Raw genomic sequence first — 27,971 nt, forward strand, 5'->3', positions numbered from 1 at the left:
GTACTGTGCTGAAGATGAGAAGTGATATGAAAGGAGTCTGGAAGAGAGACTGAAAACCACTTTGAATGTCAAACAGATTTAGAGCTACTTGAACCTTGATTTTCTCACTCCAAGAGTAGCATTCTTTTTTTTTTTTAAGATTTTATTTATTTTGAGTTTTACAATTTTCCCCCCAATCTTCCTTCCCCCCCACTCCCCCCACAGAAGGCAGTCTGTTAGTCTTTACATTGTTTCCATGTATACATTGATCTAAATTGAATGTTATGAGAAAGAAATCATATCCTTAAGGAAGAAAAATAGAGGATAAGAGATAGCAGAATTACATAGTAAGATACCAGGTTGTTCTTTTTTTTTTCTAAATAGTCTTTGGTCTTTGTTCAAACTCCATGATTACTTTTCTGGATACAGATGGTATTCTCCATCACAGATACACCAAAATTGTCCCTGATTGTTGCCACCGATGGAATGAGCAAGTCCATTAAGGTTGGTCATAGCCCCCATGTTGTTGTCAGGGTATACAATGTTTTTCTGGTTCTGTTCATCTCGCTCAGCATCAGTTCATGCAAATCCTTCCAGGCTTCCCCTGAAATCCTGTCCCTCCTGGCTTCTAAAAGAACAATAGTGTTCCATGACATACATATACCACAGTTTGTTAAGCTATTTCCCAATTGAAGGACATTCACTTAATTTCCAATTCTTTGCCACCACAAACAGGACTACTATGAATATTTTTGTACAAGTGATGTTTTTACCCCTTTTTCATCATCTCTTCAGGGTATAGACCCAGCAGTGGTATTGTTGGATCAAAGGGTATGCACATGAAATGATGCTTAAAAAAAAAGAATTACTATAAACATTTCCTGCTATTGCACCTAATCTATTCCATTGATCCACCACTCTATTTCTTAACCAATACCAGACAGGTTTTTTTTTTTAGGTTTTTCAAGGCAAACGGGGTTAAGTGGCTTGTCCAAGGTGTCTGGGACCAGATTTGAACCTAGGTACTCCTGACTCCAGGGCCGGTGCTTTATCCACTACACCGCCTAGCCGCCCCTATACCAGATAGTTTTGATGACTGCTGCTTTATAATATAATTTTAGATCTGGTAAGACATCTTCTTTTGTACTTTTGTACTTTTTTTCACTGACTCCCTGGAAATTCTTGACTTTTTATTTCTCCATATGAATTTACTTACAACTTCTTCTAACTCATTAAAGTAATTTTTTTTTGGAATTTTGATTAGTAGGACACTAAACAGGTAGTTTAGTTTTGGTAGAATTGTCATTTTTATTATATTAGCTCAGCCTATCCATGAGCAGTTGATGCTTGCCCAGTTATTTAAATCTGATTTTATTTGCGTGAGAAGTGTTTTGTAATTGTTTTTAAAAAGTTTTTGAGTCTGCCTTGGCAGACAGACTCCCAGGTATTTTATATTGTCTGAAGTTACTTTGAATGGGATTTCTCTTTCTAGCCAAGAGCAGCATTCTTTTTTTTTTTCAAAACGTCTCTGTTGTTTACTTTAAACAGCCCAGATGAATGAAATTACAACACATTTTAAAGATGAGACTTTCACTTCATGGTCAAGCACCAGCATGATCATGCACACAGCACGGAATCATTTTGTAGGAAAAATACCCCTGCAGGATATATATTCCTTAATGAATACTCGATTTTCTGTATGATTCACTCCCCTTGCTCTACTGTTTTTGAATCCAGTTAAATTCAACTGGACACTCAACTCCTTCCCCTAACTTAGGCTCAGCTTGTCAGACATTAATTTTACCTGGTTTAATTCCTATGCTCAAAAATCTAAGGATGATTTCTCAGCTTTCCAGTCAGCAAGGCATATGAGGTCTAGGGTTCCTTTCAAGTTTGTATGGCAAAGTGTGGATGCCTTATAGCAAAGGATATTTCCAAGATAAATTAGACTGAAGCCAGAGACAGTCATGAATGAAGTCAACTTTGTTTCGGGGGCCTGAGAAGAACTGTATCTTCAGACTGTTTACATCGGTTTATTGAGCCTTGACTGATCGGTAATGTTGATCAAGAATGGAGTTTAAAAAACCATCTAGGTACAAAAAAACTAACACATTTAGAACTGAGTTTTTAGTTCTTGAAAACATATCACTAAGCTTCATAAAGTGTTCTGTCAGCAATCTACTATAGAGAACACTCATGGCCTTCCAACCTGGACAAATGGGAAATTACTTGTTCTAATAAAAAAAAAAGGCAGTAGTACATAAAGTGCTTTTTTAATGGAAAGAAATTTTAAAGAGATGTACAGTCAGGCTCAAGTTGTGCAGTTCACAAGCATGAAGGGGAGGAAAAAAAGTCAGATTTAACCAAGGACTAAGCTGGACTTGCCATCAGGTGGATTTCTTCTGGATGGTGCTGGTGCTGAAGCAACTGGGCTGGGAACAGGTGCAGCAGGCACAGATTTCTCTTCATTCTGTCCCAGGTCAATTTGTAAGTCTGCCTCCACATTTTCATGCATATCACCTTCTCCCTTTGGACCTAAAAAAATCTCCAGAACCTGCTTCAGAAGAGTTTCTTCTTTGGAGTCCAGAGGGTTCAGAATTATCCTTACTAGACTGAGCCCCTGCTGACTTGGCCCAAGAAGGTTGATTTTCTTCAGGTGTTCCAAAAATATTAGATGCCATTTTGTTCTTTCTCACAGGTTGTTCTGTAGGCTCATCAAAGCCCAAAGTAAAATCAGACCCACCACCTGGAGGACGTAATACCGAGAGCTGCCGTTGGGGTCGACACCCTTAAAGGTGGTGGTGGTGGTCATGGCGAGGCCGGAGTGGAGCGCAGGTGGAGCAGGAGCACAGTGAGCCCCCCGCCAGCAGGGCCCACAGGACACTTGGCGGGAGCCCACGCTCGCACCGAAAAGACCCACCCTCTCCAAGAGCAGCATTATTGACAATTAATTACACCACACCATGGCTACATGAAGCTAAATGTTCAATGATGACTGCATTTGTATCTATCAAATATTAGTTGGGAACAGCACAGAAGCAAAAGGGGAAACTTTTTTAAAGAAACATTTATCTAAATTATATTTTCCACAAACCTCAAACAATGTTGAAGATCTGGAATAATTGGATTTTGCTGTGTTATTTTGGTCTGATTAAGTGGTTGCAGTGTGAAAACTCCCCTCTGATTATCAGCAAATTGTCTTTGCCTCTCCTCTTCAAGGGATGAAGAAAAGAGAGAAGGGAGAAGAAAAGTCTGCTCATGGTCACAAAGCTAAGATGTGTCAGCCAGGCTAGCCAGTGTACAACAGTGCCTTTCAAATGGCCCTGAGACCAGAGGCTAGGCCAACTTGAAAAAGGAAATAAGAGCTTTAACAGGGTCTGGTTCAAAGGAAGCTGGGTTTCCACTTTTGATCATTTAATGTCAGCTACTACAGAATAGCTTGGCTGATATTAAAGGGTGGCAGACAGTGAGATAAAGAGTGGAGAACCATAAAGGGGCAAGTGAATGGCTCAGCTTATGACGGTAAGGGGAAATAATGTCACTGTATAAAGAAGCAGTGAAAAGGAAAAAATAAATGAGAGAAGTTTCAAATTTTTCATACAACAAGGATACCTTTTCTGTCAGGTGGTTTTGCCCATTTCTCTCAAACCTAGAATAGCCTTTCCCATAATCCCTGGCCATTAAAATTCTGTCCTTCCTTTAAGATTCTGCTTGAAGCCTCTCTTCTGATCTACCCAACCACATGCTCACTTCTCCCAAGAGGAAGTTCCCAGGCCTCACCAGAAGCCCAGCCCTTGGCTGTCATCTCCCCTGACTAGTGGAAGCCAGGTCTGTCTCCCTGTTTCTGTTTGTGTCCTCAGCACAGAGCAGGGATCTTGGCACAGATTTTGGCTTAATAAATGCTTTCCCACTCATTCTCTCCCTTCTGCATTTAGGACTACACTTACATTACAATTAGTTGAGTATTTGTCTCATCCTCCTTTGGTTCAGAAACTTCTGACGGTGAGGACTGGCTCATTTCAGGTTTTTCTCCCTAGAGCCTAGCATGGTAAATATCTGAACATAAATTTAAAAATATTTGTTGAATTTAATGCATAAAAATCAGTAACAACAAAACTTCTATAACAATTAGTCTGGAGTCCATTCAAGCAAGCCAGACCACTGGTTGAGCTCTTGAGAACATGGAGCCTTTCCCATCTTATCCATCTTTCAAACTACCCCGCTCTGGGAAGCTGCTCCTTCCTGGTCACTTGAGTCAATTTAGCAACACATATGAAGGGTCAGATGCCATTAAGAGTGGGACACTTGGCCAGGAATTAATTCAAATATGAGCTAAAACAAAGTTTACTCCCAAAGAGCTTTAATTCTACTAGAGAAAATGAGAAAACCTAAGAGAAACAGAAAAACAACACAACAAATTAACTTCTGGAGGCAGAAGGCACAATAGAACAGGATAGAGTAGATGGGGATCCATAATCCTGAATAAGTATGAGGAAGAGAGGAGTGACAGGACTCACACTTCTCATGCTTTCATGGTAGTGGTGGCAGGTGAGAAGGGCAGGAGGAGGGGTACATACATGGTGCAGGACAGGCAGATGATGAGAGCCTGGTCCCACCTAGTGGTCAAAGTTAGGACCACAGAGCCCTGGGCCCATCTAGAGAGGGGATGAGGAGTGTTTGAGGTCCAGGGTAAGATACAAGAAGATTCAGTAAGACTTGGTCCTCTGCCCCCAAAAAGCCTGCAATCTGGTAGGGATAAGCCAAATATACAAGTATAACTGAAGTGACAGTATAAGCTCACTCAATCCATCAATGAACAAAAATGTATTAAGTCCAGTTGTCTGGCTTGCTTGAATAGACTCCAGACTAATTGCTGTAGAACTTTTTCTATAACTGATCTTTATGCATTAAATTCAACAAATATTACCACATGAAGCTCTAGAGAAACAAAGGAAAAAGGGAAACGACCCACCCTTTAAGGAGCTTCTATTTTAATGTAGGAGATTTTATTCATATGAACAGCTGTGTAGAGGAGATCCTAGAAGCAAGGGGGGGGGGGTCAAAGGCTGTCTTTCACAAGACATGTCACTTGAGCTCAGGTCAAGTATGGCTGTATAGGTGAGGAGCAAAGGGCCAAGGGCAGGGAAAGGTAAAGAAGCCATCAGGGGGTGAAAAGCTCTCTCAGTTTCTGTTACCTCATCTGAAAAATGGAAATAATAGCATCTATCTCAGAAAGTTGCTGTGAAAATTAAATGAGATAACCCACACAAAGCACTTTGCAAACTTGATGCTAATTATCATCAACATCTCTCATTCTGGAAAAAAAAACAGGGACACCTTGGAATTTACTGCCTGGAAGCCCCCCTCTGGAGGCTGCAGATTGTCTAGACTTGAGATAGAACAATAGGAGATGATTACAATCTAGGCAAGAGGAGATGAGCTCAAGAACTAGGATGGTGGTGGTGTTCCTGGCAAGAAGGACTCTGATTTGGGAAATGTGGTGTAGTTAGAAATGACAAGCCATGGTTATTATCAATGTGGGATGGGCAACAGTGAGCAGTCAAGGACCACTTATCTAGGGAGCCATGCCTGACCCATAGGAAGGACTGACCAACTTCTTGCTCACTGAGAACCTGAATCTGTAAAATGAGGGAATGGGGAGTTAAATGAAACATTTCTAAAGTTGCTTCCTAAGAGTCTATGACTCTGGGATTCAGTCAAGTTCATAATATTTTTCTGCCACATATCCCTGAACAACTTCCTGATCTATGACTGAACTGGAGTCTCTAATAGTTAAAACTTTTATTTTTGCCAAGAAATAAGTATGTAACACATGATTTCTCATGCACTTTGCTATTTCTCCATGTTTCCTCCCCTATCCCAGACCCTAGAAAGAAGGGAGGGAAGGAGGGAGAAGCAATTGTTTTAAAGGCCACATTATGAAGTCTGGTATTATTTATTTTGTAAACAAACCAATGGCAATAAATTATGCTGAACTTTTAATAAGATGTTGTACGAGATCTTTTTGTCCATGTTTTGCCAAGAGAGAGAGAGAGAGAGAGAGAGAGAGAGAGAGAGAGAGAAAGAGAGAGAGAGAGAGAGAGAATAAAATGCCTTGAAGAAAAGATCATAAAAGGAGTTTCCTGTTATAAGATACGGATGCTTTTCCTTTAGCAAAAACAGACTGATCAAAATGCCAAATTGAAAATTATGAAAACTACAAACAGGTGATCAATTTGAACTTGTTCTTTTGCCACTAAAAACTACTCAGAGACTTGGCTGGAAAGGTGCCCAGAGAGAAGGCATGTTGGCAACAGTATCCTATACCCTCTCTTAAAATAGGGCAGGAAAGAGGCATTCAGTCACCAAAGAGATTGACTGCGGTTGCAAAGGTGGCACTTTCTCTGTTCCGCCAAGTAGAAACAGAAACTATTTTGGGAGTCAATAGGATCAGTGGAGGGTTTTCTGTTCATTTTCCTTGTTTACCTTTAATCCATAGCGGACTAAATTTTAAAAGGGGGAAAGAGCTCATGACCAGGCCAACTTCATTCCAGCTGTGCAAAAACAACACGCACACCATATGCCAGAAAAGATGCTGCGTCAGCAGGAGAGCCCTGGCCTGCCATGTCACTCCCAATGGTATGCCAAGAGTATCTGTTATCACAGGGGATCACAAAATCACCACATGTCCCAGAGGAAGTAGAATCTCGGGTCATCTAGTCTAATTCCTTCACGTGGTAAAGGAGCCAGCTGAGGTCCAGAAGGAACAAGGATGACAGCGCAGAGCTCTTGGATCCAGTTAGTCTTGTTTATTCTTGACCAAAATATTAGCAACTACACTAATGGTAACGGCCATTTAAAGCAAAAGAACTCTGACAACTGTAATCCCAGACTCTCAGAGAGCCTAGGAGACATTTAGGACAACCCATATGGAAAGAGCCTCTTTGTAACTTTCCTGATAAATGGGTATCACCTCTCTTTTCACTCCTCTCTTAGACACTCTCTTCTTTCTAGGCTTTTGGTACACTACCCTCTCCCAGTTCTCCTATCTTGTTAACCATTCCTCCTCTGTTTTCTTGGCCAAATCTTGATCCAAGTCCTACCTCCTGACTGTGGGTATCCCACAGGACTCTTTTCTCTTTGTATACTATTTCACTTAGGGATCTCATCAGCTCTTATGGACTCAATTACCGTCTCTATGCTGATGGCTCTCCAATCTACTTATCTAGTCCTAATCTCTCTGTGGACCTCCAGTTTTGCATATCCAGCTGCCTGTCAGACACCTTGAACTGGATGTCCTATAGGTATCTCAAATCCAACACATCCAAAACTGAATTTGTACTACTCTTCCTAACATGTCCACTCCTGGAGAAGACACCACTTTCCTCCCAGTCACCCTGCCTCACCATTACTTCTCACCCTTCATATCCGCCTTCATAACACTTCACTAGAAATCCCCTTCTTCCTCTGATACTACTGCACTCTGGTTGAGGGCCCTCTTGCACACTATTTTAGAGGCCTCTTTTCTGGCCTTCCAGCCACAAATCTCTCCCAGTTCCAACTCAGCCTCCATGAAAGTGCCAAAGGGATCTTCGAAAATGATCTGACCATGGCATCCCAGCCCCTCAATTCAATAATCTCCAGAATCAAATAGAAATGCCTCAGTTTGGCATTCAAAGTCCTTCCTAATCTGTCCTCATCCATACACTTTTCTGGTGTTCTTAGGCTTTATAAGCTGCAATGGACTTTGCCATCCAGTGACACTGACTTCCTTACTGTTTCTCCCTGAATGTCTTCACTGGTTGTCCTCTATGCCTGAAATCCTCTTCTTCATTATCTCTGCCTCTTGGCTTTCCTAAAGTCCTGTAAAATTCCAAGACCTTTTTATTTTTGTATCTTCCTTCGATTATTTTGAATTTACCCTCTATATATTTCACTTGTACAAGGTGTTCTCATATTTTTTTTTAGTTTTTGCAAGGCAATGGGGTTAAAGTGGCTTGCCCAAGGCCACACAGCTAGGTAATTATTAAGTGTCTGAGGCTGGATTTGAACCCAGGTACTCCTGGCTCCAGGGCCGGTGCTTTATCCACTGCGCCACCTAGCCACCCCAAGGTGTTCTCATATTGTATCCTCATATTGTATTGTTAGGCTCTAAACTCCTGCAGAGCAGGGACTTGGGCCTTTCTTTGTACTCAGCCTTTTACCCCAAGGCTGGCACACCAGTGGGCATTTAATCCATGTGCTAACTGACCATTTGCTAGTCTATGTGAAATACTGATGCTAGAATAAAGTTGAAATCACTTTATTCAAGGACTCTTTTCAGAAGGAAAGCTTTTTTTTATATATTATTATTATTTTTGCAAGGCAATGGGGCTAAATAACTTGCCCAAAGTCACACAGCTAGGTAATTATTGTGTCTAAGGTCAGAGTTGAACTCGGGTCCTCCTGACTCCAGGTTGGGCTCCATCCACTGTACCACCTAACTGCCCCCAAAAGCAACTTTTTAAAGATAGTGACAGGTATTTTCCTATACTCTTCAAGAGGCACGTCCACAAAAATGGAGAATGGCAAGACTAGCGATTGAAACACGGCTCTATCTCAAAAGACAGATCACGTTCACTGAGAATGGTGAATGGTAAAGTAGCAATTCACAATGCTACCTTCAACTTAACAGAATTTTGCAAATAAAAGTGAATTTGGGCATATACCCATCTGAAGACGTTAAGTCAAGAGCTGCCACTTGGCTCCCATATCTACCTCCAGGTGAACCCCACAAGCATTTGACTCCCAGAGTATCAGACACTCATGAGTTTGGCTGGGATACACAGATTTGTTGTAAATGAAAGTTTCTAAAAGAGGACAGAAGGAAGGCTAAGTGGACAGGGATGGATTAACATCTATTAAACCAAGAGAATTCAAGAAAATTTAAAAGTGTAGGAGACAGAGAAATTTTGTTATAACTTTACTAAATTACGTATATGAAATATACTGATGCATATTTCTATATAGTAGAAGTTCATAACATATTTGTCCAAAAATTTTTCCTCTAAAAGATGCTTTAAGGCTTATTTTCAAGGGATTTCTGAAAGACAGGCAGTCATTCCTGCAGGAATCATTATTTGCCCCATTCTTTTCTCTGCAAGGAAGTTCTTCATGCCTTTAGTGCGGTGTGCATCGGCTGAATCCAGCTAGCGGACCTCTCTTGTCACCTCATGAAACAAGGGGTAGCATTAAACTGACCCACTTCCTTTTTAACTATTTGTGTGAACCAGGCTTTTTTGGTTTCAGGAACATAAATGCTGGAAACACATTCAATCTTATCTTTCTTGTCCTTTGTGATGATGAGAGGTGGGGCTTTCTCTCCATCCAGATGTCATTAAATACACACATTATTCATACATTGTGTCTGTACTGAGATTGGTCACTAAGCATTAAATTCATCAGTTTATACACCTGTATACACCTGTATACACCTCTCCTCCATAGGTTCTTGCCTGGGTATTTACAGATACTTAACTATAATTTATATTATCATTTATTTTAAATATTAATGTCAACAAAATTTATCTTTAATTATATATTAATATTAATATTTTATAATACAATGTCTGTCATGTGTTGTAATGGTCATACTAAATGCATCCATCTGGTTGACAATCTTAACTGGGGCTTATTTTGGGGGTAGGGCTTATATTACAAGCCACATGAAAAAAATCATGCTAGGGTTTATGTTCTGGTTAGGTCTTTTTTTCAGGGGAAATATGGTAGTTGCTTTTAGAATCCTTTTATTCATTTTTGTAGTCAGGCATTATGTTGAAATACTTGTTTTGATCATCATTTTGAAGCTCACTATAAAAAAAGAAAGAACTCAACTAATAGCTATACTCCTGTCTCATTGTTCAAGTCTGAACAAAAAATTAAATCTGTTAGGCTTAATAATAAGATCAGAAATTCTGAAGACTGCCCAAATATGAAAATGGTTATAAAAAGTTCCTTTTACCTCTCTCAGGTATTTATTATAATTACTCCTACTACTACATGGAGATTCTGATCAGAATCTTCATCTTAAGAGACATTTTTTAATCATCTACTTTGTGCAAGGCAAGCAAGCACTCTTCATAGCAACATGTCATCAGAACATGCCTTCCATCTCTTACCCACTTCAGATCCTTTGAGTCAGAAGGCAGACCCCTCAGCGCATCCATATCTAAATCTATTTTGGTGGAATCCTGATCTTCACCATTGCCCCCTCCCATCCATGCAAATTCAAACCTCTCATACTTGGTGTTGTAGGATTTCTGTTCATGGTTTCCCAGGAATCCTTCCAAGCAGACAAGAGGCCCAGGGGATTGCTCCATCTGTCCCCCAGTGTCTTGTTCCAGTCACATACTCCGGGGTTGTTGTTAGTAACATGCTCGTTCCAACTTATTTCTACAACTTGGCTTTCTCTTGCCCTTTGGTTTATCTGTCACTTCAACTTGTCTAGATCATGGTGTTATAGATTTGTAGCCAAATACAATCAACAGAAGAATATTAATGCTAAAGAGATGGATCTCTGTTATGATATCCTATCGAGAATCCTGAAAACGTTGGCTATTTTGCCAAATCCAGTTTAATCTCCTCTACTCAATCCTGCAACCAGATTGTTATCCATTCTCAGCACTTGTCCAAGATATACATTGATGATTTAATCCAGCTGTACATAATAATCTGTGCAATAACTGGGTTTTTATACACTGGATTTTCTTCCATGAATGGTGGATCTCTCTCCCATGCCTAAGGATGACAAAAGTTCTGAGAGTTTCAGGGATCATCCTGATAACAATGCATACCCCTATTACTGACATAGGGTTTATACTTGTTATGTCAATAGAGGAAAGACTCAAGTGAGGAAACTCCCTCAACCAAAGTAGGGAGGCACCTCAAATCTCAGAGTAGCCTCAAGGACTGACAGGTTAAGTGACATGATCTGAGTCACATATGGGATTGGAGGTGAGCCAGAGGCCAGTCCCATACACAAGGCCATGCTAGCTTTCTGTCATTTATCTCATGTTTTAAGGTTTTACATCAACTATTTCATCTGAGTCTTACAACCACTCTGAGATAAATCCACAGATATCATTACAACCACTTTACAGACAAGGAAATCAAGGATCAGAAAGATGGACTTGTCCAGAGTTCCTTAGCTACTGACACTTAAGTTCAGGATTTAATCCAGGCCTTGCTAACTCCAAGTCCAGCATATTAACCACAAGGCAAGACAGTTCCTCTAACATAGCATCATCCCCAAAGAAATCCAAAAGCATTTATCTTAGAAGCTCCTATCATGAGTCAGCTACTATTCTAAGCTCTGAAAATGTGGTGGTGGGGGAGGCCAACAAAGTCCCTATTCTCAAGGAGCTGACAGTCTAGCTGAGGAGACAACGTGCAAATAACACTGTACACACAAGATATAGACAGGAGAATTTGGAGAGAATCTCAGAAAGAAGGCACCAAAACTGAAGGGAGAGAGAAAGATAAGGAGAACATTTGACGCATGGGGGACAAATAACAATACTAAAAATCAAGAGGTAAGAGTGTATGGAAAGAAGCATTAAGAGGTCAATAGCACTGGATCTTGAAGAATTCATGGTGGAGTATGAGATGAAAGAAGCCTGGAAAGGCAGGAAGGGATCAGCTTATGGTGGGCTTTAAAAGTCCAACAAAGGTTTCTAAGAGCTTTTAGAAAACTCCAGTACTAAAAGAAATGGATTCTCTGACTTGAATCTTAGGAAAGACAATGTAAAGGATGCTGCCAAAGAGATCTGGCACCATGTTGGATGTACTTGATGGTTCACTACTTAGACCAAAGTTTCTTGGTATTTGAATCTGTAAAGGGGTCCTGTATGATTTTATTCTTAGAGGAAAAAATAAACAAATCACTAAACCAAAAAGCAAACAGCAACAACAAAAAAACACTTGCCTAAAGAGTATGTTCAAGTTTGTTTCTTCGCTCTCTAGAAATTAGTAAACTACAGATTCTTTGCACCTTTCAATCTGTTATGTGAACATAAAGGTACAGTCTCCTACATAAAGCTGCATTTTCCTTCATAGTGCTTTCTTAGCATCATCTGTGGCACAGTAGAGAGCAGGCCTCCAGACCAGGATGACTTGGGTTCAAGTCCCATCTATGACACATTCCATATATGATTGTAGACAATTATCTTCTCAGGGCTCTAGGCAACTGTAAAATGAGAGGGTTCAGAGAAGCTGGTGGTGACCTCATCCAAGAGCTCCTACACCAGTGAAATCGTAGGTCCAATGATTCTGTGGATGCAGGAGGATCTGAGAGAGGTGGAAACAAGTTTAAGAATCTATCTATGTGCTACATTTATGTTTGTTCCAGCAACAACTAAGTGGAAGGTAAGGTATATAGTATAAAATCTTCTCTGGAATGAAATACCTTGAATGTCAGAAATAAAAGAAATAAAGAATCCCAGGGTATGCCTTGGTATGGTCAATATCTAGTACTTGCTCAGAAATCCTGAGAGAGTAGTTTAAAAAATAAACAATTCAGGGCAGCTAGGAAGCACAGTGGATAGAGCACTGGCCCTGTAGTCAGGAGTACCTCAGTTCAAATCCAACCTCAGACACTTAATAATTACTTAACTGTATGACCTTGGGTAAGCCACTTAACCCCATTGCCTTGCAAAAATAAAAAAAAAAAAAACAATTCGCAAGAGAAATCCTTTTTTATTCCAGCTCTAAATCACTATTATCCCTACTCCTTAACATTTCCCAAACACACCAGATCTTTGTTGTTTCCCTCCTGGAATTGACCTCTTCTTCTCTTTTCGATCCTGGAAGATGACTCAGTTTCTGTCTTTCCTGACCAGAGTCACAGAATCTTGAACTAGAAAGGTCATGAGAACCCTTTGTTCTAAACCCCATACTATACAGATAAGAAAGCGGAGAGAAGATTTTTACTTGGTATGATACGTTAAATGAGATTCTCTCAAGTCCCTTGAATACCTATTGCTCTACAATCAAGAATGGGTGGTCGGTCATCTTGCTTTCTACAAGAAAAATACAAAATTTATAGAAAAAAAAAAACCACAAATCTTGTTCTTTTAAGAGCTACATATGTATGGGAAGAAGCAGGACTAAGAAGAGATGTGAGCAAACATTTCCAAACTGGAGATTTTAACTGTAAATATTTTATTTCAAAGAAAACATTTTAAAATATTTGTAAGGTCTCAATAAGTCCAAATGTCTAAAACTTTTCATTTGGCAAACAAAATGGGTATCTGGAGACAAACATTTTTTATAACCACAACAATGGCGTGGGGGTGAGGTGAGAATGTTTCCATTTCAGAAATATTTTCTCAAGAAACAACAGAATTTGTGGACTCTGCAAAGGATCCCCAAACAGCAGATAAACATTCTGAAGGCTTATCTTATACATGTGTCAACAAAATCCCATTAACAAGAATAGGTAAGTCCAACAGTAACAAAAACCATCAGCCCTGCTTCCACCCCAGTCCTACAGCCTTTAGCCACGAGAATAATCACTGTGAAGAAGGGGCCACCATTCCTGTCATCCCCTGTACCAACTGTCACCCCCAATCCAAGAGGAGAAACTGGAGCCAGCATACTAAACCTCTAACACAACTGTCCTCAGATCCTGGTGGATGGAGTCCAGAATCCTGGGAAGAACAGTGACCCCTAGACCAGTGGCCCTACTTGTGGCTCACCACAGCCCTTTTAGAGATATGATTTGGTAACTAACTGCCTCTTTTTCACCTAACTTTAATCATTGAATAGGAATTCCAATAGTCAAACTGAGATCTATTAAAGACTTATATTGAAACAGTCGAGTTCTCCCATTGCATTCAGGGCCATCTCCAGTCCTCCTGATCCATGTATAGACACTGGACCCAGATGGCTGTGGAGGAGAGTGTGAGGCTGGTAATTTTGCACAGCATGCCCTCACTAAATCCAACTCACTTGCATGCCATGGTTTCACCTCCCTAATATCATGGCTCACTTTTGAGAATGAAAAATAAACAATATCATGAGTTGTAACTTCTACTTCCTCAGCAGCCACAAATACTAAATAAAGATCCAGAAAAAAAAGTTCTTGCCATCAAAATCCTTGGCAGCAGGGGCAGCTAGGTGGCGCAGTGGATAAAGCACCAGCCCTGGGGTCAGGAGTACCTGGGTTCAAATCTGGTCTCAGACACTTAATAATGACCTAGCTGTGTGGCCTTGGGCAAGCCACTTAACCCCATTTGCCTTGCAAAAAAACAAAAACAAAAACAAAAACCCAAAACCTAAAAAAATCCTTGGCATCATCCAGAAAAGACAGGTTTTTTTCCCCCCAATGAAAATGACGCTGAAATGAACTGATGCTAAGCAAGATGAGCAGAACCAGAAGAACATCCTACACCCTAACAGTAACATGGGGTGATGATCAAACTTAATGGACTTGCTCATTCCATCAGTGCAACAATCAGGCACAATTTTGGGATATCTGCAATGGAGAATGCCATCTGTATTTAGAGAAAGAATTGTGGAGTTTGAACTAAGACCAAAGACTATTGCCTTTAATATAAAAAAAAAAATTATCTTATTATGAAATTTTGCTATCTTTTATACTTTTATTTTTCTTCCTTAAGGAAATGATTTCTCTCATCACATTCAATTTAGACCAATATATACCATGGGAACAATGTAAAGACTAACAGACCACCTTCTGTGGAGGGTGGGGAGAGGGAAGCAAGATTAGGGGAAAATTGTAAAATTCAAAAGAAATAAAATCTTTTTAAAAAAAAATGACGCTGAATATGAATGCATGCCTGTCTACCTTGCTGCTCTGCCCAGGGGTCATCTCTAGACATTAGAAGGGGAGTTTCTTTAAATCAGAGACTGGCTCACTTTTCCATTGTCTCCCCAGTGCTTAGATCAGCCTCTGCCAATGGGAAATGCTTAAGAAATGGTTTCCATTGGTTCATTCATTGCTTATCAGATCTCTCCACAGGCTGCCACCACTTCAAGACTACTCCCCTGAGAGTCTGCTTTGCTTGACTATGGGTAATTGTTATAAAGTCTTGGGTTGTTGTTTTTTTTCCCTTTCTTGATAGAGAGGGAGGGAAGTGGAAAATAAATAATTGCTTGATATTTTTTTAAACAAAATATAATTTTTTAAAAAAGATTACTCCCCTTAGACCCTATCCACAATCCAATGTTTTGTCATTATTCTCAATAAGACTTCTTCCTATGATTAAGGACTTACTGTCAATACCTACCTCTTTCTTCAAGGGATTTATTCTCAGGACTCTTTAACCTGACCATCAATCCCAGGAACTTTACTGTTGGGACTCTACTCCCCCCATCTTCTACCAGAAACTACCAAGGAACTAGTAAAATGAAAAGTGATACTGCAACATTTATTCAGACAATGAATTACCATCAGAGCTAAGTCTATATCACAAAGGTTGCATAGGGACAGTAAGTAGATCAATGAGCATTTATTATGTGATTACTATGTGTTGATACTGGGTCAGGTGCTGAGGACATGATGACATTTTCTATACTGGTCCTATTTTTCAGGTTGTCAGAAATTGGTGGAGCAGACAGGAAAATATTTGGGACACAGTAATGTTGTATAAGAGACTTTACAAAGTGACATTCACTAGTGTCCCTAAACAGTATAATTAGAAAACTGAGACCTTGGCCTTAACTCTCAGATGCTCCTGAATAAATCCTGGACATTTGGTAACGGTAACTAGTCAGAAAAAAAAAAAGATCAATTAACTGGAAAGGTAAGAGCAGGGGAAGAAAGGTGTATGAAGATACCTTGGCCATTCCGATAACACAAAGGGAAAGTTCCAATCTGACAATGATTCAAGGAAAATTGGCAAATGACATACATGACTGTTGAATGAATTTTGTAAAGTGCTAAATTGGACCTATGTTTATACTTTTGTTCTCAAACTTCATTAACTGGGCTATAACACCGTTTTATTGTACTAGGAATTCCAAATAATGCCAGCAATCATCAATTAAACAAATAAACCATTAGGCCAAGCCCAGCAGTGCTGACAGAGGCATAACCTACTAATCTGCAAATCATTGTTAGGGACATTAGTTCTGGCCTACACAGGACATTACATGTACCCATACTCACATAAGCACATTTCCTCTAAAGCCCTATTAATTAGAGTAGGATCCAACATCAGACATTCACCCTTTAAGTAAAGAAATAAAGAAGCTGAAATTGGAAGATGTAATTAACAAATCCCTAAACTGATGTAATCAAAGAGTGTGACTGTTTTCATTTATTCCTCGATAGTGTCTGGCTTGTGTGTTGACTTTTCTGGAGGTCAATTAGAGCTGATTTCGTCTCTGGAGATGCATACTCCAGGGTTTTCTCAAGCTACAGCTTTCCCCTTCAGATATTTTTTCCTTCTTTTGTCTACAGAAAGCACTGAGATGTAGCTATTGCTGCTGCTAAGAAACCACTCTCAGCTGCTTACCATACCAATCAACATTCTGAGGAATCATGGAAACCAAAGCTAGTGGGAAAAGGGGTACAAATTTTGAAACGGTTTCCATCCCCTCCTTTTCTTTTTGCATTTATAATGAACACAATTTGTCTTATTAGGGCCTCAACCATGTGACCTAAGCTTGAGTTTCACATGGTGCTTCCCAAATGCTCCACTCTCCATCCCAGTCTCTCTACATTGTGTTCAGGCAATCTTCAGAACAATTAGCAAAGGCAAAAATCCAGTTGCTTCCTCTCATTTTCATCAGTGTTAAAAAAAACTCTATTTCTCATCTCTGTTCCCTTTTGACAGGGAGGGGAGAAATGTTTCCTCAAGATCAGGTTCCTCTAAAATACATCTGGTCTGAGATCCAGAAGCCCAGGTCAGAATAACCATTGACTGCAGCAGAAAAATCAATCCCTTTCCCTTTCCCGAGCCTCATCTATCAAATGGGGAAAAACAAAATCCGATGTGCTTTACAGAGTTGTAGCAAGAAAAACACATTGAAAACTTGGTTTTATAGAAATTACAATAATGATTTAAATTAATTAGGATCTTAGTATTTCTACTACTACAATGAAACTGAGAATATAATTAGGGAAGTCTTAAACATCAGCTCTTCCAAGTCATACTAACTAGGTGTAAAAACCTATTGGTGAGGGGTGGTTAGGTGGCACGGTGGTTAGGTGGCACAGTGGATAGGGCACTGGCCCTGGAGTCAGGAGGACTTGAGTTCAAATCTGCACTCAGATACTTAATAATTACCTAGTTGTGTGGCCTTGGGCAAGCCACTTAATCCTATTGCCTTGCAAAAACCTAAAAACAAAACGAAACAAAACAAAGCCTATTGGTGGTCAATAATTGAAGTCCCGACATAGGACTTCATGTCAAAGGAATTAATAATGGGTAATGTTGTTATTGTGATAAAAACTATCTCTGACCTTGCTAAAATAGTTTGAAAAGCATAAGCAGTTAGTTACACTGTTACAAGTTAGAAAGGAGACAGAAATATGAGATTAGACATCAAGATTTCCAACAAAACATCAGATAGGAAAGAAAGCATTTTGGAAGCTGACTAAGCTCTAAGGAATATGGGAGATTCCAAATATCTGCTATTAGAAACTTAAGGAAACACATGAGGGAAGGTGTCCTAAAAGACTGCTCTTTCCAAAGGGTGAGGAGCTTAAAGACATTTCTCCAGGATGTGGAGTGAGTGGTCTGGTGAAAACAAACCCCAGTGCTGAAAGACTATTTCAAAGAGTCAGCCTTTCCAGAGGACCTCCAAAGATCCCAACCAGCTCTAAATTGATAATCCTTTTGTTGAAGTAACTTAATTGGCAATATTCTCAAAAGAAGTTTTCCTAGAAGTTAACTTTTTTGTTAATGTTTCTATTGACTCATTTTTCTTAGTGCTTCATGTGAGTCCTAGATAAGTATACATGGACTATAGAGAATCTCAGTTGGAAAAGATTAAGGAATTTTCCTATCTGACTTCTAACCTACCTGAAGATATCTAATAGCAAAGAATTCATGATATATATACAAGCATCCTAAGCTAAAAAACTCTTCTGTCATGGATTCAATTTTTTTAATTCACAAAGACATCCAGATGAAAAATCTCCTTTAATAAATCTATTTTTTCCACTAATAAATCTATTTTTTTCTACTACTAAGAACAGTTCTACACTATGTAGAGATATGAGATAAAAAGAAAATATGGTCTTTGCTTTTAAGGAAATGATCATCTGGTTCAGAGTTGGATTTTTATACATTAGGCTAAGAAGAAGAAACTTCTGAATGGGTATAACCAAGGAGTAAAATTCAGAATCTAAAAGTCCTGAGGGAAGACAAGCCAAAAGTTAAAACATGTCACTGTTGATTCATATGAAATTTGAAATCAACTAATAAGCGTCTTTTCACACACGTACTATCATTTAACCCAATCTGCCTTCCTGGTTTTATATTTGTATAACTGAACTCCTTTTTTAAAAAAAAAAAATTAAGCACAGGAATTTACATTTATCTCTATTTAAAATTTCAAATTGTTGGCTTTAGTCCCAAACTCTGATCCCTAAAGATTTTTCTGAATTCGGATTCTGTCATTCATAGTATCAGTCATTTCAGTTTTGTAATATCTACAAATTTGTTAGCCAAGATTCTGCATCTTCATCAGATGATTGATGCTGAAAAGAGGAGACCACTAGAAACCTCCCATTAGGTAGACATGAGTTCAAGAAGAGAGTAGAACAAAATGAGCAACAGATCAGGAGTTAGAAGACCTTTATCAATTACCAGCTCTATTACTTACAGGGTCTCGGGCAAATAGCACATCTTTTTGCAGCTCAGTTTTTTAGTACAATGAGGGGATTAGACCTCTAATGTCCTCTAATGTCCCTGCCAACTCTGAGTTCTCTGATCCATTACTATCCCTCTTTGGATGGGCTCTCTAGACCAATTACAAACATCTGGCTCTACAATTATACAGCCTGCATTGCTCCTTGTCTGCAGAAAGTGACTGCCAAGTGCCTGACTGATACCCAGAGCCCATTGAGATCTCCAGTATTCACCTGTACTAGAATTATAGGAACCCTAGGAAAGAAAGAAAGGACACTTTGACATGACTTAGAGAACCCATGATGGCTCTCAGTGCTATCGTCCAAGTTTTTACCAACTAACTGTTTAATAATATATTCTAGACTTTAGCTGAGAACTTATATCAGTTGGTAAAATCAAAGATTCCCCTCTCCCCAACTCTTTTTTAAAAATGGGATATCTTGGGGCAGCTAGGTGGTGTGGTGGATAAAGCACCTGCCCTGGAGTCAGGACTACCTGGGTTCAAATCAGGTCTCAGGCACTTAATAATTACCTAGCTGTGTGGCCTTGGGCAAGCCACCTAACCCCGTTTGCCTTGCAAAAACCTAAAAAAAATTAAAATTAAAAAAAATAAAAATGGGATATCTCATCAATGGAGGAATGGCTGAACAACTTATGGGTATATGAATGTGATGTAATACTATCGTTCTGTTAGCAAGCATGAGTAGCTATTTGTAGAAGCAAAGAATTGGAAATTGAGTTAATGTCCACTGATTGGGGAATGACTGAATAAATTGTGGTATATGTACATTATAGAATGCTTTTGTTCTATAAGAAACCCCAAAGGGATGGATTTCAGAGAAACCTGGAAAGACTTTCATAAACTGATGCTGAGTGAGATGAGCAGAACTAGAAGGACACTGTACACCCTAACAGCAGCACGGGAGTGATGATCAATGTTAATGGACTTGATCATTCCATCAGTGCAATAATCAGGGACAATTTTAGGGTATCTGCGATGGAGAATACCATCTGTATCCAGAGAAATAACTGTGAAGTTTAAACAAAGATCAAAGACTATTACCTTCAATTTAAAAAAAAGTTGTCTTATGTACTACATAATTTTGCTATCTCTAATATTTTATTTTTTCTTCAAGACTATGATTTATCTCTCAACACATTCAATTTTGATCCATGTACAGCATGGAAACGATGTAAAGATTATCAGATGACCTTCTGTGAGGGGAAGAGGGAGGGAAGGGAAAGGAAGGTATGGGAAAAAATTTTAAATTAGAAACCTTATCAAAAATTGATATGCAGAAACTACTATTGTATAGAACTGGAAAACAAATAAAATATTTATATAATAAAAAAGAAAGCATGAGCAGGTAGATTTTAACAAAACTTGGAAAAGCATATATGAACTGATGTTGAGTGAACTGAGAAGAATCACAGCATTGAACACCTTAATAGCAACACTGTTTGATTATCAACTATGATGGACTTAGCTCTTCTCAATTATACAGTGATCAAAGGCAATTCTAAAAGATTTGGGATGGAAAATGGCTTCCAAATTTTGAGAAAGAACAATGGAGGTTGAATACATACTATTTTCACTTTTTTAATACTTTTTTTCCCTTTTTTGTGTTTTTCCCTTTTGTTCTTATTCTTCTTTCACAACATTACTAATATGGAAAATTTTTAATAAGACTGTACATGTATAACCTATATCAGAATGCATGTTGTCATGGGGGGAGGGAAGAAGAAAAATGTGAAACTCAAGATCTTACAAAAATGAAAAATTAAATAAAAATAAAAAATAAATGGGATATCTAATTCCAATTTTTAAATACTTTATTGTTCTCTATAATTCCACAAAAATTATGAACAATGGTTCAGTGATTACAAATTGCTTTAGAATTCTGAGAAATCTGGATATAGAGAACTGATGTTATATAAAGCAACTAGATTCTTTAAAGCAACAATTTCTTCACTTGTGCTTTAATTCCTCTCTAATGTTAGTTCTAGTCTTCCTAATTTTAAGATCCTTTCACTTAATAGAGAAGATTTTTTTTAAAAAGAGTCAAATTGTTTGTTTTTTTTCCCTCTATCATCTGAAAGCCTGGCACAGGAGTTTGGATTTGACATCATATGCAACAGAAAGTCACAGAGAGTTCTTTAGCAAAAAAGTGGCATGATGACAACAGTGTTTTATAAAATTAGTCTGAGGCAGGTCAGGTGGATTGGGGAGGAAGGAATGAGATTAAAGAGTATTGGATAAAAATTTTTTAAATCTAGTAATAATGCAAAAAAAGACAAGATAGAAGAAATAGGAGGATCATAGAGCCAGGGACTATAAGGAATAAACTGCAAAACAGTAACTGTGTGTGAGAAAAGATAATGAGCTGACTTTTCAGAAGACAAAAGTTATCTTCAAGGAAGTGTCCCATAATAAGTTGAGGACACTAGAAATCAGAAGTAGGGTTAAGAGATTTAGACTCAATGACATCCTTTCCCAGCAGTGTGGGGAAAAAGAAAGCCAAATATCTCCACTGTTTCTTCCTCTCATCCTTATCCATTAGTGAGGCAGAGAAGAGCCAGAGAAGTAAGAAAATACAAAATTAGGGGGTGGCTAGGTGGCAGAGTGGATAAAGCACCTGCCTTGGAGTCAGGAGTACCTGGGTTCAAATTCGGTCTCAGACACTTAATAATTACCTAGCTGTGTGGCCTTGAGCAAGCCACTTAACCCCATTTGCCTTGCAAAAAAATACCTTAAAAAAAAAAAGAAAAGAAAATACAAAATTATACAGGAAGCTCGACATACACAAAGGGTCTTAAGAAGGAGAGGCTGACAGCCCATGGTCTATTTCCTCCAAAGGGCTCTGGAGGGGGAGAAGGGAGTTGAGAAGATTGGAGACCTGCTTTCACATATTCTCTTTATTGGCTACAAAAATTGCTTTAATTCTCTACAAACTCCCCTGATTTTTCTCTTCAACTGCCACTCTCAAAATATCCTTTCTATTTTTGCATCTATAATGTGGTATGCAGTTCAAAGTCAAGTGAAATGAGAGCCCACTAAGGTATGTACTGAAGTATAATATCTCCAAAAACAAACACAATGGCCTAGTGGCATGTTACTAATAACTGGCCCTGTTTTCCAAGCAAGAGTTGCAGAAAGGGTTCCATCGTGCTTTCATGACAGTTGGGTGAAGGGAAGACACAAGAACCACAGACGCCTGAGGTGATTTAGTCTGGCAGAATAGAACCCTACCAGTACTATAAAACTAGAATGCAATAAAGAATTAATGTTCATAATGATATTCTGAGTCACCCAGAAAAGGTTAGATTATGTTTAATATGCCACGATTTTTAAAAAAAGAGAAACAAAAACTACACTTTAAAAATGTTCCTTTCTATCAAGAATGACTAACTTTGCGGGGGGGGGGGGGGAATATGAGGGGTGACAGAAATGACTAACTCTCAACTCCCTGACATTCCAGAAAGTCATGGAGTCAAAAGGGTTTGGTCAGTCATCTGCCTCTTGCCCCCATTTTTGCAGATTAAGAAACTGCAGCTCAGGGAGGGAAGTCATTTGCCTAAGATTAAGCCTTGAACCCAAGGCTTATGAGTCCACTAAAGTAAAAAGTCTTTTGTGTGCAAAATTTCAAGCCATTCCAATGGAAAATTACCTTCTATGGAATACTGCATCTCCCAGCAATTAAGGGCATCAGAATATTAAAACAAGTGATCAAGGAAGAAGCTAAAAAAAGGACACATTCTCTATTCTCTGTCAACTGGAAATTCACTATCAGGACCTTGAATACTGAAACAAAAAGGTACCCAGTCTTCATGAAGGAGCAGCACTGACATCCTGTAATTAGAAGGAACCTTCTCAACAGTGTGTTCACTGAGTCCAATCAGTTTTCTTTTCCAGAATATGTGTGTGTGTGTGTGTGTGTGTGTGTGGATTTGTATGTGTGTGTGCTTGCACGTGCATGCAAGACCCACAGCTCATGCATGTGTCAATAGGTTTCTGTTTTCAATTGCACTAGAACAATTTTACCTGGTAAACAAAAACAGATCCAAAATAACCTTTGGCAAGCAAAATATTTTTTAAAAGAAAAAAAAGTTCTAATGAACTGGCAGAAGTAATGCTTAAACAAACAAATGCTGCAAACCAAACATCCATCTTGCACATCAAAAACCTATGCTAAGGTCTCCATCTGAACCAAAGCAACTTGGTAGGAGACTTGAGCTGAGAGAATGCTGTTTTACATACAAGGAAGGCTTCCCAGTTCCAGATACTGGTTACTGGGCACTTCCTGAGGTCACATGAAATAAAAGCCAAGTACAGGCTGCTTCTGTATGCAATAGGAAATAGCAAGGGCCATGCTTGTAGATTCATTCAGAATAATGCCCAGCACAAGTGTTTACATAAAGGCAGAGTTTGGACTTTGGAACAATCTTTACCACTGCCATCTATATTTCTATGGCACTTTAAGACTTACAAAATGATTTCCTCAAAAACAGTACATGATAACCCCATTTTACATAAAAGTAAACTATGACTTGCAGAGGCAAAATGACCTGCCAGGGCCCCATATCTAATAAATAACAGAGCAGTCTTCTAAGTCTAAGACAATTCTCTCAAATACACCCCACAGCTTTTCATAATAGCTCCGATCTGCTTCTTCACCAGCTGCTATTGCAGGTATATGTAACGACTGTTGGGGGTATATATCTGTGTCTTAACATAAATAAAAAGAACTAGAAGGTATGAAAAAATGTTCTAAATCACTAAGAAACACAAATTAAATAACTGAGATTTTAGCACATGCCTATAAATTGTCAAAGATGATAAGAAATGGAAACAATTTATTGGTGGAGGAGGCAGTAGGAAGGGAGTTGAGAGATGCAAGACTAGAGTCAGAAGACAGAGGTTAGGGGTCAGATAAACAGAACTGAGAAACACTACCATGGTTGCTCTTACCTGAACATTGCCCCCAAAAGACATAAAAACTAATTCTCTCAATCAAGATTTTTTCTCTATTTCCAGAGTCATTCTAATTAATCATTCTGTTTCACATCACTTCCTCTTATAATAGTCACCACAATATGAATATTATAATTTTCTCCAGGTATTCTATCATAATCAACAGAGAAGGAGGGAGAAGCGAAGATGGGACAGAAGAAGCCATAACCAGTTTAGGAGTCCACCTCATTTCAGCATACAATTATTTACCTTCAAAATCTTAGCAATCATGTTCTTCATATCGTCAAAGAGCTTTGATTTAAAAGCAACGGTTCCCTAACCCTGATTGCCTTGCATCCAGGGCCATCTCCAGTAGTCCTGATCCATATCTGGCCACTGGACTAAGATGGCTTCAGGGGAGAAAAATGACTTAGCACAGCACCCCCCTCAACCAAATCTAAATCACATGCATGTCATGGTGTCACCTCCCTGATAGCATGGCCTTCTTTGAGAACAAAGGACAAACATTATTGTCATCAATCCTATCTTACTCTTTGGTAAGATCAAATGCAGGCTGGCTAAGATGGTTTCCTGAGTTCTTTTGGCCTCTTTATTGTGATCACTTTGCATCAGTAAACTTCTTTTTAAAATGTTGCTATCTAGAGTCAATGTCTTTACTTTTATCCATTTCCATATTTCAGAGTTGACAGCTTGTTTAAGCAGATGAAATGGAGTTGCTTTAAGTCACATATTGTCTTCTCCTTTTTATCCTTTCCTCTTATTTGGCATTTATTTTGGCCACTGCACTAATCCAGCTGATGACATGACTCCATACAGACAGGGGATTCTCAAATGATTCCCATGTCCTTTACCAGCTTTTTCCTAATAGTACACTCTAATCAATTTCACTTTTTGGAGGATACAATGCTGATGCTACACTCATCAACCTCTGATTCTCCTTTTAATGGAAGTGCCCATGATGTTTAATAATAATAATGACCACAATAAGAATAATTATTAACATTTATATAGTATGATATTGTACTAAAGCATTTAACAAATATTATCTCATTTGATCCTCACAGTAGCCCTGTAAGGGAGTTATCATTATTCCCATTTTTGCAAATGAGAAAATTGAGGCAAACAGTGATTAATTGACTTACTTAGGGTCCCAAAGCTAGTAAGTGTCTGAATCTGAAATAGAACTCAGATCTTCCATCCTCTATAAGATTTTGCAAATGAATTTATTTGAAATACTATATCTAAATTGCACGTCTTTCTTTCCACTTGATAGAAAAACTAAATGCTTGCTGGCTGCAGTAGTTGCAGGACTCCTTTGACCTCACTGGGTTTTTTTAAAAAGATATTGATTAAATTCTCATAGAAAATGTTGGAAAGTGATGTCAATGTCTTTTTTCATTTTTCTATTTTTCTGTATTAACATATCTCATGGATGTCCCTAGACTTTAGAATATATGTTAATTTAATTTGGGAAATTTGATCCAGAAGTCACTAGAATTTCTCTGAATCTTTATCTTTTGCAACAGATGTTGCCCCATAAGCTGCAATTACCTAAATGGTCTTTTTTGCTTATATTCATCATGAGTACTTTGAGACAATCAGGTATTCTAGGAAATGATATTTCCTCCTGCCTTTATGCATGCAAAGAAGCTAATTTTTCCAAATGCTCCTACTTTTCTCTCCAAGGAGAACCTTGACCTACTGGCTTCACTTAGCAGCATTTTCTCTGATCTAAGAATTTTTTAATAATGTGAATGTCAGTTTTTAAATGATTGCTGTTCCTGTTCATCCTTTATTTTCAAAGAGGTCCAATGACATCACCCTATGATGTCATTGCACTAATTTTTATCTTGCCACTGGATTTTGGTGACTCTGAAAGAGAGTGAGACTGATGATCTCAAGAAATTTTGCCTCATAAATTAATATGATGGATTTATTGTTAATATACTGGTTCACTGTTCATTGGAGAAGGATCTCTCATATTTAAAATACAATTAAGTTAATACTTTAAAGAATTTAAGATCTCTGTGACCCTTTGTCCCCTTTTCTGCTTCTCTGCCACCATCACTGTAGAATAAGAAAAAGAGACTCAACTAAGGGTCATTTTATACTTTGTTTTGTGGGTTTTCATAGCCAAAGAAATTGTATCCTACTTATCAACTTCCTCATGATGAGTGCTGGCTGGTCCTATCTTGGTAGAGGTTATTGGAGTTTTTGTTCTGTCGCTGTGGCATTTCAGAACCCAAAGTCTATGCCACAGCTGAGGCATCATTACTTAGATGTTATTAAGGCTAGTTAGGTTGTATTAAGATAAAATACAGGGGTAGCTAGGTGGCATAGTATATAGAGCACTGGCCCTGGAGTCATCAGGACCTGATTTCAAATCTGGCCTCAGTCACTGTGTAGTCTTTTCATTGCCTTGCAAAAACCAAAAACCAAAAAAAAAAAAAAGTATTACACAACTAGCAAATAAAAATATTCTAAAGGCTTATAGACTACTAAGACTCATGTCAGATAGGAAAATTGTGCAGTGATAGAGCATTGGGCCTAGAATCAGGAAGATGAATTCAAATTCAGACTAAGATTTACTAGCTGTGTGTGTGACCTTGAGCAAGTCACTTAATCACTACTGGTCTCAGTTTCTCTAGGTTTAATTTCAGAGAAATCTTCCTAATACTTAGCTTTTCTAAAAGAAGAATGGGCTGCTTCTTGAGATATTGAGTTACCTCTCAGCTGAGTCAGGATAACCATTTTTCAGATACTTTACATGAAAGACTCTTTTGGGGGTATAGATTGGACTAGATAGCCACTGTGGCTCCTTCTAATTTTAAAATTCTGTGATTCTCAGAGATTTCTTGAAAGTACTCCATTTGCCCCTTCCCATTCCAAGTCATTCTCTTCTTGGCATTCTGTGAAAAGAGATCAGTCTTCCTAGTTCCTCTATTAGGAACTGCCATGCTCCTTATTCTCTTTATTCGTCTCCAGGAGACAATATGTCAAGATGACTTTTGGTCCTAAGCAACATGTCCACAAAGCTCTGAATTTAATATCAAGCAACATTTGGGCCGCTGGTCCCAATTCCACTGCCTAGATCTTCACCCCTTGTTACCCAGATTTTTTAGCTTGGATTCCTGGATTTTGTTCCTTTATTAGCAGTTGTAAGTAAATGTTGTTCTTCTTTCCACCATGACAATGACTCTGAATCTTCCTTGCTCAGCTATACAATACCTGCATCACCCTCTTTGCCTCAGCTAATCTCCTTGGACTTCAGTATTTATCTGTGACTCATGATACCATGTTATGGTTGCTTCTCTTTTGCCCAGTTTCAGGTCCTCTCTAGTCCAAGGTCCTGATGTATTACCCACTTACTTGCAATTCAAGTCAGAATGATTTCCTCTAAACTCTTTCCAAATCACTTGGAAAGCAAAAATCCCTTCTGTCTGGTTTCTCCAGGTCTTAAGCTTCAAGTCCAACTGCAACCTAAGCAATACCCTGATACTAAAGAGCAATCCTCTGACTGTTCTTAAAGAAACCCCACTACCATCTAGTTCTCTTGTCATTTCACTCATTCATCATGTTTTCCCAGTTTTTCCCTGTTCTACTGCTTTATTTCTATTTTTCCTCATTATTTACTCTATCACCTGGATCCCAAGCCTTTCTTTTACCCAATGGATTGACTGGATTCAAGAGGTTTAAGCACTCATTTCTTCCTCTGCTGACTCCTTCTCTGGATGCCTACATAAGTTACCTTTCAGATAGCACCTGCAATTTATTGCTTTGCAATATTAATTTTTTTCATGTGTATCCAACAGATTATAAACTTTGAGAAGTAGGGTTGTGACTTACAGTTTTTGCATCCCTTTTGGCACCTAAAACAGGCCTTACATATGGTAGGCATTTAATAAATACTTTCTAGAGTTTTTTAAAAAAACTGATTACATGCACATAATTGATAAGATATAATCAAATATATCCATCTATATAGGTCTCTAGATACATACATACAATATATATCTATATTTATTATTTATATATAGTGAATCAATGTGATAGAACATTACTGTAAAATTTTTATGACTAAGAAATCACAAATATGAAGAATATGAACTGATGCAGAGTGAAGTGAGCAAAACCAGGAAAGTAATATACATAATGACTCC

General features: G+C 38.5%; 1 protein-coding gene and 1 pseudogene across 1 annotated transcript in view; both read right to left on the reverse strand.

Moving 5' to 3' along the window:
* EEFSEC (eukaryotic elongation factor, selenocysteine-tRNA specific) overlaps positions 1–27,971 on the reverse strand; it is a 305,088-nt gene that overhangs the window by 146,326 nt on the left and 130,791 nt on the right. The window lies entirely within an intron of this gene.
* On the reverse strand, positions 204–27,868 carry LOC141496177 (jupiter microtubule associated homolog 1 pseudogene; annotated as a pseudogene).

The sequence above is a fragment of the Macrotis lagotis genome, chromosome 8, assembly GCF_037893015.1.
Source record: "Macrotis lagotis isolate mMagLag1 chromosome 8, bilby.v1.9.chrom.fasta, whole genome shotgun sequence".
Lineage (NCBI taxonomy): Eukaryota > Metazoa > Chordata > Mammalia > Peramelemorphia > Peramelidae > Macrotis > Macrotis lagotis.